This window comes from Myotis lucifugus, unplaced genomic scaffold (genome assembly GCF_000147115.1).
Source record: "Myotis lucifugus unplaced genomic scaffold, Myoluc2.0 scaffold_197, whole genome shotgun sequence".
NCBI lineage: Eukaryota > Metazoa > Chordata > Mammalia > Chiroptera > Vespertilionidae > Myotis > Myotis lucifugus.
The window spans coordinates 2,432,022-2,448,502 of NW_005871245.1; positions in this window are offsets into that span (position 1 = coordinate 2,432,022).

The following is a 16,481-nucleotide window of genomic DNA, read 5'->3' on the forward strand; positions in this document are numbered from 1 at the left end:
GGAAAACATGTGGGTGTGTTGACAGAACTAGAAAAGGAACTTAAACATGAAAACCATGGCAAGGGGAGGTGGTGGGGTATCAGGTTGGTGTTTCCCCCCCATACAGAGCTTTAGTTTAATTAAATACAATTTTAGGCTGGATTAATAGAAATACTACAGCATCTGGAACAAGGGAAGAAAGAGCTCCACTTCATTCTGCTAGACCACATCTAAGTAACATGTTCACTTTCATTTTATTTATTTTTAAATATACTTTTATTGATTTCAGAGAGGAAGGAAGAGAGAGAAACATCAATGATGAGACAGACTCTTTGATTGGCTGCCTCCTGCACGCCCCACACTGGGGATTGAGCCTACAGCCCAGGCATGTGCCCTGACCGGGAATCGAACCAGAACCTCCTGGTTCATAGGTCAACACTCAAGCACTGAGCCATGCTGGCCGGACACATGTTCACTTTTAGAGGAAAATAAGAGCAACCAACCAACATAGTGAGGAGACTTGAAACCCTGGCTTATAAGAAAGAATTAAAGAAGTCATGAGTGATCTAAGGGCCTTCTTGAAATACCTGAAAGGCTATTGTAAAAAAAGAATTAGATTTGTCCTGAGAGGCTCCCCAAAACTGAAGGGTAGGAGCTTCAGAGATACACATTTTAGCTTAGAACATAGAAGAAGTCATATAAATATGAAATACTATCTTAAATGTAACATTCATCACTAGAAGCACTCAAAATGCATATGGTGGATGGACTATATAATGTTTAAGGTATCTTTCATCCTTGTTCTGCCATTCATTCACTTGGACTCTGTGAAAAGGGGGAAAACAATATGACCTTCATTAGGATGTTGAAAAGCAAGCACTCATTAAAAGTCAGCTGATAATAACATCCTGAAGTTTTAAGATTTGGTATTTCTACATTTATCAGTGAGAAATTATTTAAGCCTTATATTTATAGATAACATTTTTTGTCATTGTCAATATTATCCTGAATAGCGGCTTGGGTATCAGTTGGCACCCTTAGGATATCCTAGTGTCACTAAAACTTTAGTAGCATCCAGAGAGCAATATTGTGAATTCTATACTACTAGGATCTTAAAAATTAAATTGTAGTACCATATTGCAATTCCAGAGGCAAACAATGTGGTAAGATAATGTGGGGTGACTATAGAAAGGGTAGAGAAAATAAACAATAAAATCTGGCAGACTGAGAGAACTCAAGCAGCACAGCTTTGTGTTAAAATTTGAAAAGCAATAGCAGAGGGGTCAGCCTTATATTTCACATGAAATATTCAGATGAGATGGCTCATCTTAAGCAAAAGTCTTCATGAAGCCCATGGAACCAACTGGGTAAAGTTGGGTACAGAGACAAAGACAAACCAACCATGAACTAGCCAACTGCTCACCTGGGAAACTAGTTCTTTCCTGGGGAATAAGGCTGACCTCAGCAGCATCTTTAAACAAAAAGAAAGCATGCATGACTGTTAAAAGGGACAATGAAGTTGTCTTAACAATTTTGCTTGGTTCTTCCAACCCAAAAGGGAAAATAAGAGAGGAGGCAGTCTGTAGAATAGAACAAACCTGGGACTAGAATTCCAACTCTGCCTCTACTAGCCAAAGTTTTCACATCTGTGGGACAGAAATAACATCCACCTCATTGCATTGTTGTGAGGATTATATGGTACTAGAAGCCCGCTGCACGAAATTCGTGCAAGAGTAGGCCTTCTATCCCCCAGCTGCCGGCACCGGCTTCCCTCTGGCACCTAGGACAGGGGCTTCCCTTGAAGCCCCGGCTTGGTCCAGAAGGTCATCTGGAAGGATGTCCAGAAGGACACCCGGTTTAATTAGCATATTACCCTTTTATTATTACAGATTATTATTACAGATGTTATATGTAAAATATACTTAGGACAGTGCCTAATATCAGAATTATGTTTCATTGGGGAAGGGGAAAGAAAGTGTGGCCATATTAGTGTTTATGATATAGATTCTGCCATATAGACATAGTGACATTATTCAAAGAAATGGAGAGCCATGACCATCACACAACCCTCCCATCTTTGGTCACTAATGGGCCTAAAGCTTAGAACTTCAATAACTTATAGGAGAAAGCCAGCTGAAATGGAATTGCAAGTGTCCTTGCTCCAAATGCAAGGTAAATGGTTTCCCTTCTCTCCCCTTTGGTCCTGTTTTTCTCTTCATGCTTTAATCATTTTGACACCAAGCTGTACAAAAGTAATTTAAAATTAACATGTCTGACACTTGGTAGCTAGCAGAACCTGATTCTGAACCCTGCCCCCTCTCCAGGGAAGCCAAAACCTTCTTTGATTGGCTACTGGTCCTGCAGCAGCTGATGAAGGGCCCAGGAAAATACATCCAACAATTAATTTGCTAATTTAGTTTTCTGTTTAATTCAAAACCAGAAAATCCTCAATCACCCAGGAGCTTGGCTTTCTGTCTGGAGCATTAGCTTCTAAAACTTCCTGTTCAGTAGTGAGCAAAGAAACAGAAGAGAGGGAGAAAGCTTACCTGCCTAGGTAAATGCCATACCTCTGTGCCCTTTTGTCCTCAATATGGTTTTCTATAGGATCACAATTCACAAGTCTTTTTACCAGGAGAATTCGGAGCAACACATTCAGACCCAATGTAGGTTAAACTGCTTCCTGAGTTATGGGAAATTTCCAATATATGTTTAGGATTTAGAAAACTACCTTAGGGTTACAGATCAAGCCAGATGGGTTTCTAGCATTAGAAGTAAGCATTGGCCTGGCTAAGTGGTTGAGCATAGAACTATGAACCAGGAGGTCACAGTTCGATTCCTGGTCAGGGCACATGCCCAGGTTGTGGGCTTGATGCCCAGTCAGGGGGTGCAGGAGGCAGATGATCAATCATTCTCTCATCATTGATGTTTCTCTCTCTCCCTCTCCCTTCCCCTTCCTCTCTGAAATCAATAAAAATGTATATTTTTTAAAAAGATGAAGAAGTGCCCTAACCGGTTTGGCTCAGTGGATAGAGTGTCGGCCTGCGTACTCAGGGGTCCCAGGTTCGATTCCGGTCGGGGGCATGTACCTTGGTTGCAGGCACATCCCCAGTGGGGAGTGTGCAGGAGGCAGCTGATTGATGTTTCTCTCTCATTGATGTTTCTAACTCTCTATCCCTCTCCCTTCCTCTCTGTAAAAAATCAATAGAATATATTTTTTTTAAAAAAGATGAAGAAGTAAGTATTGCTCTAAATTGTAAAGCAAGTTTCAGGTTCCCTGGGAACTTTTCTGCTGATTTCAAAAGGGAATTTGTATCAGAGATTGAAAAGATTTGTATTAGAGAGTTGGGTGAGAAGAAAAACACAGGTATCTTCCCACAGGTCCCTCTGCTAGCTTTCCCTTGCTGGAGAATCTCAGAATTAAGAGGAGGGAGTAGGCTTAACCTTCATTTGTGCACCAAAACCCATATACTTATTGCCACTCACAGGATTTTACTCAGTTGATGGCTTAATTTTCTCCCTATTTTCTCACCTCAGGCAAGTTAAACTCTTCTGCCTAACTTCTAAGACAGTCTATAATCTGGCCCAACCCTACCTATCAACCCCTATTTCTTAATCTTCATCAAAGTGTACATTCTAGTTTGAACAGATTCAATATTCTGAGAACATGCTTCTATGTTCCTGTCTCTAAACTTTTGTTCATTTCCCTACTGATCTCCCCCCATGTGCTCCTTTCTCTTTTATTATATTTTTATTTAAGAGAGGAAGGGAGAGGGAGAGGGAGATAGAAACATCAATGAATGAAGAGAATCATTGATTGGCTGCATCCTGCACACCTCACACTGGGGATTGAGCCCACAACCCAGGCGTGTGCCCTGACCGAAAACCAAACTGTGACCTCCTGGTTCATAGGTCGACACTCAACCACTGAGCACGCCTGCCGGGGCCCTCTCTCCTTTATTCAAATCCTATTTGAACCTTAAGGGCCACCAAGATCTTATTTGCTCCATTCAATCTTCCCCTCTTCTGTCTTTGCATTGGTAACATTTGTATAGGGTACCACATGTTGACCACTGTGATGAAACCATAAAGTTTCTAAAGTCAGGGTTCCCTTGGAACTTCTCTGAGTTCATATACCATACTATGATGGAATCTCTCCCAGGGGGTTCCCATCCTGGCCATTCATGATAATCATCAGGTCCCTTTTTAAAAACACGGATTATTAGGTTGTACCCTACCTGAGATTCTGTTTTGCTAGATCTAAGATGGGAGCCAGGGCCCAACCGGGGTGGCTCAGTGGTTGAGCATGGACCTATAAACCAGGAAGTCAGGATTCAGTTCCCATCAGGGTACACGCCCAGGTTGTAGGCTTGATCCCCAGTAGGGGGCAGGCAGGAAACAGCAGATCAATGATTCTCTCTCATCATTGACGTTTCTATCTCTCTCCCTTCCTTTCTGAAATAAGTAAAAATATATTAATAATAATAAGATGGGAGCCAGGAATCTGTATTTTTTGCTTCAGGTGTAACCAGTCCTTGACAGAAGTTGGAGAATCACTGCTCACAGCTCCTGGCATAAGAATCACTCAACTTGCCGAAGCTGGTTTGGCTCAGTGGATAGAGCGTCGGCCTGTGGCCTGAAAGGTCCCGGGTTCGATTCCGGTCAAGGGCATGTACCTGGGTTGTGGGCACATCCCCAGTGGGAGATGTGCAGGAGGCAGCTAATCGATGTTTCTCTCTCATCGATGTTTCTGACTCTCTATCTCTCTCCCTTCCTCTCTGTAAAAAATCAATAAAATATATTTAAAAAAAAAAGAATCACTCAACTTGAGTAAAAATGTTTGGGTGTAAACTACAATGTACTTATTTATATCACATGATGACCTAATCAATGGACACTCCCCCTGCCAAATCTATACCTCAGGGTACAAATTGGGAGGCTTACATTCTGTGATGCCACTTTGGTATGTTAGGAATTCAAACCTCTTCCTCCTAAAATATTCTTTGAAATTACAATTGCAGAGAGATCAGTTTGGTAGAATTAATGAATTGTAGCTGATTAGAAACACAGATCCTCCTTGATCAGTTGCAATCCATACTATTTATAGAGTGATATTTAAGGGCAAGGGGAATTTGGTGTGTGAAAAAAAAGGTCATATTCTGCCCCAGGCACAACTGTAAAATTAGTAAAATGAATCTTGCTGACCAGTCCTTACCCCTCATCCTAAATCCAACTCAAGTGTTAAATGTTGAAGGATTAAGCTGTGATTCCCCTCCTGGGGTATTTGTGTTTCAGAGGGAATCCTCTGTAAGTGAGAGGAGAGGATTATTTTAATGACTCCCAACCTTACTAGACAGAACCCAAGATTTGGGAGAGCATTCTCTTAAGAAGGTGACCCCCTGGATGTCATTCTGCTCCTACCATCCTCAATAAAGTAAACAGTGACCATAAAAGTTTCCAATCATTGCCCTAGCCAGTTTGGATCGGAAGTTAGAGCATCAGCCCTCAGACTGAAGGGTCATGGGTTCAATTCCAGTCAAGGGCACATACCTTGGTTGCAAGATATATCCCTGCCCCCCCCCCCTTGGGGCACATGCAGGAGGCAACCAATCAATGTGTCTTTTCACATCAATGTTTCTCTCTCTCTGTCTCTCCCCCTCCCTTCCACTCTCAATAAAAAAATAATGGCAAAAATATCCTCAGGTGATGATTAACAACAATAACAAATTTCCAATCATTGATCTCAGAGTTGAGAGAACAGGACCTTTTCAATTTAAGTGTGGACATATTGGTCTGCTGTGTCTGGTGTTAAAAGACACATCTGCGTACCCAGAGTCCAATCACTGCTAGATTTTTCATATTCTTATACTATTAAATTCAAAGAGAAAACTCCATGATGTGTTCTTTTATTCGTTTCACACATATTTACCAAGTGCCTATTATGTCCCAAGTACTAGCCTCTTTCTAGAGATACAACAATATAAAAGCCTAAGCGACCATTAGCTATGACATGCACTGACCACCAGGGGGCAGACGCTCAATGCACAGGCATGGAAACATGGAACAGACTGATGAATCTCAGGGAGAAAGGGGGAGGGGAGAGTGTAGGAAGAGATTAACCAAAGATTTTATATGCATACTAGAGACCTAGTGCTCGGATTTGTACTCAGGTGGGGTCCCTCGGCCTGGCTTGAGGGGATTGGGCCAAAACTGGCTCTCCGACATCCCCTGAGGGGTCCTGGATTTCGAGAGAGTGCAGGCCATGCCGAAGGACCCCACCAGTGCATGAATCTGTGCACTGGGCCTCTAGTGAACAGATAAAATTCATGGAGGTTACATTATAGTGGAGGACAGCAGTGGTGAAGGGGCAAAATACAAACAAATAATTATATAATATATTAAATGATAAATGCTGTGGAGAAGAAATAAGCAGAGAATAGAAATGAATGTTTGTAAAGGTTTAAATTTTATTTTATTATTATTTTAAATATATATTTTTTATTGATTTCAGAGAGGAAGGGAGAGAGAGAAAGATAGAAACATCAGTAATGAGAGAATCATTGATCGACTGCCTCCTGTACATCCCACACTGGGGGTCAAGCCCTCAACCCGGGCATGTGCCCTGACTGGGAATCAAACTGGGACCTCCTGGTTCAAAAGTTGGTGCTCAGCCACTGTGCCACACCAGCCGGGTTCTAAATCTTATTTCTTTCCTCTGTCAGAGCTGCTAGTTCAGTTCCCAAATTAGGGAAACAGCTCCACCACTGTATTTACTTACAGAATTTAAGCAGCCTCTAGTTGCCCTGTGAAACCACATCTGTCATATAAAAGAGAAATATCAACAGTATATTGGAAAAGCTAATTGTGAAGTTAAACTTAAAACTAAAAGGACAGACAGCTGGCACCAGTTCCTAAGGCCTGAGTCTTAAAGGCTGGAAGTCTAAATCACAGCAGAAATATTATACCTTCCCACCACTGGGCTCTGGTACAAGGAATGCTTTCCACCTTGGGCAGAGTAGATGCTGAGAAGCAGCACAATGTTCCATTAAGTACTAAAATTTATCAATACCCTAGTTCAGGCAAAAGGAGATATAGATAAAGAAGTGGTTATATTTCTGGAATTTGGTTCTTCGCTATTTCCAATTCCACTCTAGTCAGGGCCCTTGTCACTTTTTCCTCACATTTCTGTAAAAGCTTACTATCTGCCTCTCCCACCTCTGTTTCTCCCCTTTCCCTGACCTCTTTCCAAAACCCTTATTGTACATTCTCCAGATTAACGTTCCTGAAGTGCTGTTACTCTTTCACCTAAAAATCTTTAATGACCCCGAAATATAGTTTATTTCAAGAAACTAGGATTTCGTTTAGCATTCAAACTTTATTTAATACAACTTAGTAAAACTGACACAAGACACAATAGAAAATCTGAATTGTCCTGTATCTATTAAATAAATTGAATTTGTTATAAACAATCTCCCCTAAAGAAAGCTCTAGGCCCAGATGGTTTCACTTGTAAATTCTTTTAAAGAAGAAGTAACACTGATCCTACAGGAATTCTTTCAAAAAATAAAGAGGAGGGAACATTTCAACTCATTAGACCTTATGTAGCCAAGTTAATCTTCGCCACTTCTGCCCCAACCACCAAAAACTATGGGTGTTTCCTAATTATTCCACACACAGCATGCTGCATGCTGGTGCTGACACTTTTTCCCTTTTTTGGAATGCACTCCCACTCACTCCCTTTGCCTCTACAAGTAATTTGGGTGGATAATTCTTAGATGAATTGAAGCTTATGTCTTATTCTTTTGTTACCTGCCTCTAAAAACAAGTACAGCCTTGAGAAGTGAACACAAAAAAAATAGAACAAGCAGTATTAGTACTATACAGAGACATTAAGCCCAACAAGTGTACACACAGAAGAGTAAGGGGTTTTTCTGATACAACAAAGAGGTGTTTCCAGTCAGCAGTGAAATGTAATACAGAGCTGTGCAAAATCTAGACAAAATAATATTTACTTTTTTTAAAAAAGAGAGAATAAGATTTACTTAAAAAAAAAACAAAACAGAATATAGTAAGAGCCTTATAGGTTACTCAACCTTTCAACAAATATTTGTGAGCCGATTATGAGCCAAGCATTGTGCTAGGCATTTTACATACACCTTGGTGTGGTCTCTGCCTTATAGTGGAAGAGACAGAGAATAGAAATGAATGTTGGGGAAGGTTTAAATTTTATTATTTTTAAAATATATATATATTTTTTTATTGATTTCAGAGAGGAAGAGAGATAGAAACATTAATGATGAGAGAGAATCATTGATTGGCTGCCTCCTGCACACCCCCTACTGGGGATCAAACCCGTAACCTGGGAATGTGCCCTTGATTGGAATTGAACCCGGGGCCCTTTAGTCTACAGGTCGACTCACTATCCATTGAGCCAAACCAGCTAGGGCAATAAAAAATATATTTAAAAAAGAAGGGCCATTCTGAGGAAATAAAGTTCCTTGCAGTATGAGCCACTGGCACCCAGATTCAACTGACATTTAATGAGTATCTCTGTGCCAGGTACTCTTCTAAGCATTTTCACATCCCATTCAATTCTTACCATAGACCTGTGAAAGAGGTATTAATATTATCATTATCACTTTTTTTTTTAAGGAGGCACATGTGTCCTCCTTTTTTATTTTTTATTTATTTAAAAATATATTTTATTGATTTTTTACAGAGAGGAAGGGAGAGAGATAGAGTTAGAAACATCGATCAGCTGCCTCCTGCACATCTCCCACCCACTGGGAGATGTGCCCGCAACCCAGGTACATGCCCTTGACCGGAATCGAACCCGGGACCTTTCAGTCCGCAGGCCGACACTCTATCCACTGAGCCAAACCGGTTTCGGCTCATTATCACTTTTTTATTGATGAAGGAATCAATGCTCAGAGAGCTTCTGTGACTTGCCTAAGATTACACAACCCAGAAGCCATGAATTTGAAATTTAGTCTCACCTCTGATTGAAGGCCTCTGTTCATTTCACTAGATTATCTAATAGTTTCTCAGGCCCAAACATCCACAATATCCTTGACTTCTCTTTCTTTCTCATATACTCCCATGTCTAGCAGCGAATTCTGGGACCTTTACCTTCAATATCTCTCTAACCTCTGTTGCCACCTCCACCATTGCCACCACCCTGACCATTGTTTCTTGCCTAGATTCCTGCAATTGCCTCCTAACTGTTCTCCTTGCTTTTGCCCTTGTAGTCCTTTCTTCTGTTTTCTACACAGCAGCCAGAATAAACCTTTGAAAGCATAAATCACAACATAACACAAGTCATTCCTCCAGTGGCTCCCCATCTCCCTCAGAATAAAAGCATACAATGCCTTACAAGGTTTTCCAAAGTCTGCCCCTGCACTTCCACTGCCCTGGCCTGTCTCTTACATCTCTCTCTTGGCTCAATCTATTCAGCTAAACTGGTTTCCTTCAACAAGGAAACTCCTGTCTCAGGACCTTTGCATTTGCTATTCCCTCTATCTGGAATGCTCCTCCCCCTCATAATTATATGACTTGCTCCTTATATTCTTTTGTGTCAGCTCAGGGAGTCCTTTGACTACCTTATATAAACTAAAAAAACTCCATAATTCCTATCTCCCTTAACCTTGCTGTTTGATTCTCCATAACCCTTATTACCATTTGGTATACTATATGTTTACTTATATGTTTATTGTCTCCCCTCCCTTTTAAAATGTAAATTCCAAGAGGACAGGAACTTCATTTTCTATTCTCAGAGCACAGTTCTCAGCTCCCAGAACATGGCCTGGCACATAGTAAGTGCTCAATGAATAGAGGCAGGTGACTCAAGAACAGACCCTATTTTTTTCAATGACTGAATGAACAGAAAGACAAAGTCATTCTGAGGATGGGAAAGCACTTTGTAAACTAGGAAATGGTATAGAGGTTTATTTTTTCTACTTGGTTCTTAGGTTTCTAAGCCTAAGAACTACTTCTGAAGAGCCTTAGCTAAGTGGAGTCAACCCAAATGATCTTGGTTCATGCAGTGCTGACCGTTGCATGGCCAGCAAATACCTAACTGGGAACTCAGTCTTGCCCTCCTTGTCTTCTCCAGTTCACTGTCAAAGCCAGCGAGGACCTCTTCTCTTTTCTAAAGCACCCTTGCATGCATTTGGCTTTTTTAGAGTTTTTATTCTGGGCAGTGGGAGAGATGGCCAGTGTCCTATCCGTGGATGGGATCTATACACGGAAAGTCATTCAATTAAATCAAGCAGTATTGAATTCTTAATTGACACAAATGAGACAGACAGACAGCTGGAGGAGTGGGGGAAGGACAGGGAGCAGGTGCTTTGCATAATGGAGAAAGAAGGGGCAGAATATAAATTCAAACTGATGTTGTAGAAGCTCCCTTGTGAGTCTAGATTTTGTACCACATAAGAGGTAAGTTTTGCCACAGCTTACTTTACACACAACAGAAAGGACTCAATGGTGTCTTTGCCAAGAATAAAGCAACAGGTTCCAAATGTTTGTGCCATTTTGGCTGGCCTGATGGCCAAGTCGGCTTGTTTTCAGGTACTATCATTTCTGAGAATCACTCTTGGTAAAGCTGGGTTGTTTTGTGTGTGTGTGTGTGTGTGTGTGTGTGTGTTTTCAAGATAACCTTATGAGATAATATTTAACTAAAAGAATGTACTTTTAAAATTCCATTTCTAAAAAAATAGGGGGGGGCGGGGTAACACATGAGTTAGGAAGGTAAAGGAAAGGATGTTTCCAGATCTTCAAAGGCCAGTTATAGTGGTATTCCCGCAGAAAAGCAGGACGCTGGGCAATTCTGGAATTTTCTCTGAGAATGTTGGGGGCATTTTTCTTCTCAGCTCCCTCTTGGTCAGAGCTTTGACTCCCCAGCTCAGACAATTCTTTTCTGTGTCCATGGGAATTGCTCCCATAATTAGCAGTGTCTCCTGCCTGGAACACAGACAAGTAAATGTTCAAACCTGGCAGCTGATCCTGGGAAGGAGAGCTGATTAAATCTTTCCTGTTGAGAGGCACCTCTTTGATTTGAATGTGACACCTACATCCTCTACCTCAGGTTTGTCTGATGGAAGCAGTTCCACCCATACCTTCACAACTGGAGATCCTAATATTTAAAGACACAGTTAATCTTAAAAGGAGCCCACTGGTTTTCTAAGACTTAGGAAAGGGCATAGGTGTTGGTTTTTTTTCTCCCTCCCTCCTGGACCCTTCTTCACTAAACATCACCCTGTATTTGGTGTGATGAAAGCTCCTGCTGCCCAGGTATTATCAAATGCCAGAGGCCTTGAGATATAAAAGGAGTTCAAAACACCACTAAGTACACACAAGTATTAACTACAAATGGAAGAGTGAAAGAACAGGCAAACTACTTCTTTAGAAGTGTTTAGTAAGACAGCCTGGAACCATCAAGCCCCAAAGTGAATACTCCTGGTGATATTAGGATCCAGGAAAGCTTTCTATGGGAGGATGTGTAGTCTTATCTGGATGTAGCTAGGATTATGTACGACCACTCAGACATGTTCAGGAGAGACAATATCCATTTTCTTCTGACATCAAGGCAGCCTTTTAAGTTTGCCCGGATTTATTTTGGTTAGTGCAATAAAAAAGCCAGGTTGGAAAATTATGTCTAACAAAAATAAAGCCGTTGTATGCTTAGAGTTTCCCACTGAAAGCCTGCTTTTAAAGCAGTTTGCTGCTCCACAGCTCCGTCACCTCGCAATACTTGCATTTAGGCAGGTTGGCTATGAACAAAGCAAATTGGCTTCACATGCAACAGCCCTAAACCTACACTCTCAGGACAAAAGTTTTTTTCTTCGCAATGTTTTCTACATGGGTCTGGTTAAGGGCCATTCACTTACCTCCAACCTCTTTCTCTTGGGAGACAAAGGCACCTTTGGGCTGCAGTGACACGGGAGAGTTAGAATCAGATTTGTTATCAACATTGCAGCCTTCAATTTCAGTAAGAGGCTAAATCTGTCTATTTCAACTACAGGAAGGCAGTCTTTATAACCCCTGGAGCACTTGGCTAATTATGCACCTGCAAATATACCATACAGGACATTTCAGGTTCCTAAGCACTTTGAAAACCGATACTCAAACAGTCTCAAGGGATCCTATCACCCATCTCGAATAATAGCGGCTTTGGAATCTGTTGTTGGCACCAGAAAGAGTCCTCTGAAGTCATTCTAAAGCCATTTTTATTGTGCATTTTCAAACAAAGGACCTCACCAAAAGAACTTCTGTTACAAAATCAGGGTAGAAAGTCAAACTCATCTCATCTAAGAGTCAATTACCCTGGCAATTTTGTGAAGGGATGGGAAATGAGTGCTCGGGGAGAGGGCTGTGGGGAGGGGGTGGGGTTGGCTTTTAAAATCCCCTGGGTGAGAAGGGTGTTTCCACTGACTCTAAACTCTAACAATTACAACAGAAGGGCCTCTGTGACTTTCTGGCTATAAAGTTTTTATGATTATTAACTGGGGAAATCTAGAATATGTGGAATTTTAACAATCGACTTTCAACCTCCATTTGCTTCTTTCCGAGAAATTTGTTTGTGCACGGACTATAATAACCTAAAGCTCAGGATTTATGTCGCTACCTTTATATTCCTTGCTTAAAATCCACTTCCTTACATATCTGACTTTCAATAATGAGGCAGATGCCTTGTATGCTGTTTATTTCAGGAAAGAAATATATGTGGGAAAAGAAGCAATTTTTCCTCAGTGCAATTAAATTGTCATGACCACCTGTTGTGGGATTATCCTGCCATCTGCTGTTCAAAAGAGAAACAACAGCAGAGAAACGGGATGGCCGAGGTAAGAGTTTGGTACTGGTAAAATATTCCTTCTTATTAATAAAATATATATATATAAATCTTCCTTCTTTTGAGGGTATCATTTTCTATTTTTATTATTGTGAGGGAGAGAAAATGTGATTAATAGCAAGAGCCCTGATGGAGGGTCCAAAAAATGTGGGTACAATCCTTTTGGAAAACAATTGACAATCTTGTATCAAGAGTGGTAGAGTGGCTCAGTGGTTGAGTGTCCACCTATAAACCAGGAGGTCACAGGTTTGATTCCCAGTCAGGGCACCTGGTGAGGGGTGTGCAGGAGGCAGCCCATCAATGATTCTCTCTCATCATTGATGTTGATGTTTCTGTCTCTCCCTTCCTCTCTGAAATCAATAAAAAAAATATTAAAAAAAAAAAAGAGTGGTAGAGCCCTAGCTGGTTTGGCTCAGTGGATAGAGCGTTGATCTGAGGACTAAAGGGTCTTAGGTTCGATTCCGGTCAAGGGCACATGCCCAGGTTGCAGGCTCAATCCCCACTGGGGAGCGTGCAGGAGGCAGTCAATCAATGATTCTCTTTCATCACTGATGTTTCTATCTCTCTCTCCCTCTTCCTTCCTTTCTGAAATTAATAAAATATATATATATATTTTTAAAAAGAGTGGTAGAATGTTCTTTACCTTGAAAAAAAAGAAAACAGATTAAATGAGCAGATTAAAACCTAGTCATTCTACTCTGGAAACCTGTTCTAAAGGATGAATCCAAAATTAAGAGAAAGCTGTGTGTGTAAAAGATGTTCATCACAATTATTGTATATTGAAAACAAATTTTTTTTTCTTTTTTCTTTTTTTGTTAATCCTCACTTGAGAATATTTTTCCATTGATTTTTAGAGAGAGTGGAAGAGAGAGGGAAAGACAGAGAGAAACATCGATTACTTGCCTCCTGCACCAGCCCAGGTCAGGGAAGAGCCTGCAGCCAAAATAAGTGCCCTCGACCAGAATCAAACCCAGGACTCTTTGGTCCGCAGGCCGATGCTCTATCCACTGAGCCAAACCGGCTAGGGTGAGAAAAAAAATTGTTTTTAAGAAGCAACCCAAATGTCTACCAATTAGCAAATGTTTAAAACTTGGTGAAATATTCTGAAGCTATTAAACAAATTATCTTAAAAATGTGAGACTACATCACAAAGTGTTTATTTTGTAATGCAACATGAAAATAAAACAGATTCACCCTAGCTGGTTTCGCTCAGTGGATAGAGCATCGGCCTGCTGACTGAAGGGTCCAGGGTTCGATTCTGGTCAAGGGCCACATACCTCAGTTGCAGACTCAATCCCTAGCCCTGGTTGGGGCACATGTGGGAGGCAGCCAATGGATGTGTCTTTCTCACATTGATGTTTCTCTCTCTCTGCCTCTCCTCTCCCCCTCCCTTCCACTCTCTCTAAAAATCAATGGGGGAAAATACCCTTGGTTGAGGATTAACCAAAAAATAAAAATTGAGACAGACTAATAGATAGAGAGCAGGCAGACAGCTCTGGTGTGTGGGTGTGTGTGTGTGTGGGGGGGGGCGCTGGGATGGGATTGAGCAAAAAGTGGGGGGAAAGAAAACACATTAAAAGAGCAAATTAAAATCTAAGCATAGAAAATAAAAATTTTTTCAGAAAAAAGCCACATCAAAATACTATTTTAGTGGGGAGGGGAAGCCACACCAAAATGCTACCAGTAGTTCTTTGTGAGGCCATGAGGGACTAAACATTTTTTCCTACTTTTTAGTGTTTTCCAAATTATCTTTAATGAGCACATATTAATTTGGGTAATGAAGGAAAAACTTATTTTCCCTAAAAGATGCCTGGGTTCTAATTCCATATTTTACTAAACTACATCAAATAAGCAAATCCTGCATGACTATGGACAACAAACTTTGCCACTCTGGGGCTCAAGCCTTTCATCTGTCAATTGTTTCCCTCCTCTCCCAGGGTTGTTCGAGGATCAACCCCCTAACAGCTGTGAAACTACTATACTTTGAAGAGTCTGATATCCATATGATTTAGGATCAATAATTTATTTTGTCTACAGGTTCTCTCCAATCTTATCCATATTCCTGATTTCCTGCCTGGGATCAATCCCTCACCCTTGGCAAAATAATAATTTCTAATCTTGGTTCAACGGCACTGCTCTCCACTCAGTAATCCAAGTAGTATGGGTGCCTTCCTTGAGCTCTTGATTTGGCCTAATCGTCTCCCATCTGATCTCCCTGTTGGGTTTCTCTTCCTCCACTCCTTTGCTTATACTACTGCCTGCCAGAGTGATCATTCTAAAATGCAAAGTTGGTCAAGCCCTTCCCCAGCTCAGAATCCTGCAATGGCTCCCACTGCTTGATGGGATTAAGTTCAAACTCCTAGATAGATAAATTTCATCTTTCTAAAACGTTGCTTTTTAAGCAATCAAAATACTCACCTGTTCCTACTCAGACTTTCTAACTTCTAGTATCCCTGCAAAGTTCCTGGGGATTTGTTAAGGCTTTCCTTTGAGATCCTGAAGGCAGGAAGGTGGCTGTAAAAGGCTATGGTCAAGGGTACAGCCAGCTATTTCTGAATTTTCCCACCTCTTCAATTCTTAGGACACATACTTGGGGCAGGACTGGGCTGTGGAAACACACACACACACACACACACACACGTTTTTAAAAAATGTATGAGCTCAGTGGATAGAGTGTCGGCCTGCGGACTGGAGGGTCCCAGGTTCAATTCTGGCCAAGGGCACATGCCTGGGTTGCGGGCTCAATCCCCAGTGGGGGGCGTGCAGGAGGCAGCCGATCAATGATTCTCTCTCATCACTGATGTTTCTATCTCTCTCTCCCTCTTCCTTCCTCTCTGAAATCAATAAAGAAATATATTTTTAAAATAAATAAATAAAATAAATAAAAAATATATGAGTTTGTGGCTTTTTTTTCTAAATTCATAGCTTCACTTTAGAAAGTTTTTCATATGTTGAAAAAGCACAAAGAAAAGACGCATTGTCCATATTTTGTTTCTATCATTTTAGGTGTTTTTTTATACATATAACATTTAAAAATAAATTGATCTTATATTCTACTTAAACACTTGTTTTTTAAAAGACATTATATTGCCGAAACCGGTTTGGCTCAGTGGATAGAGCGTCGGCCTGCGGACTGAAAGGTCCCAGGTTCGATTCCGGTTGAGGGCATGTGCCTGGGTTGTGGGCACATCCCCAGTAGGAGATGTGCAGGAGGCGGCTGATCGATGTTTCTAACTCTCTATCTCTCTCCCTTCCTCTCTGTAAAATATGAATAAAAAAAAATTAAAAAAATAAAAATAAAAAAATAAAAGACATTATATTATGAATACTTCCCCATGTTCTTAATAATTTTCCCAAATGAAATTGTATTCATGTCTGTATATCATCACATATTATATTAAAATACATACCATTGTATATTGTACTATATGCATTTGCTACCTCATTGGTGTAATTTAAGTTGGACCAATTTCCCACCAATAAAAAGGCACTGTGGGATGACCTGGCCAGTGGTGGCTCAGTTCATTGGAGCGTAGTCCTGTACACTAAGGGGTGACAGGTTTGACTCCTGGTCAGGGCACATATCCGAGTTGCAGGTTTGATCCCCAGCTGGGGTGCATATGGGAGGCACATTGCTCACATCTCTCTCTCACTC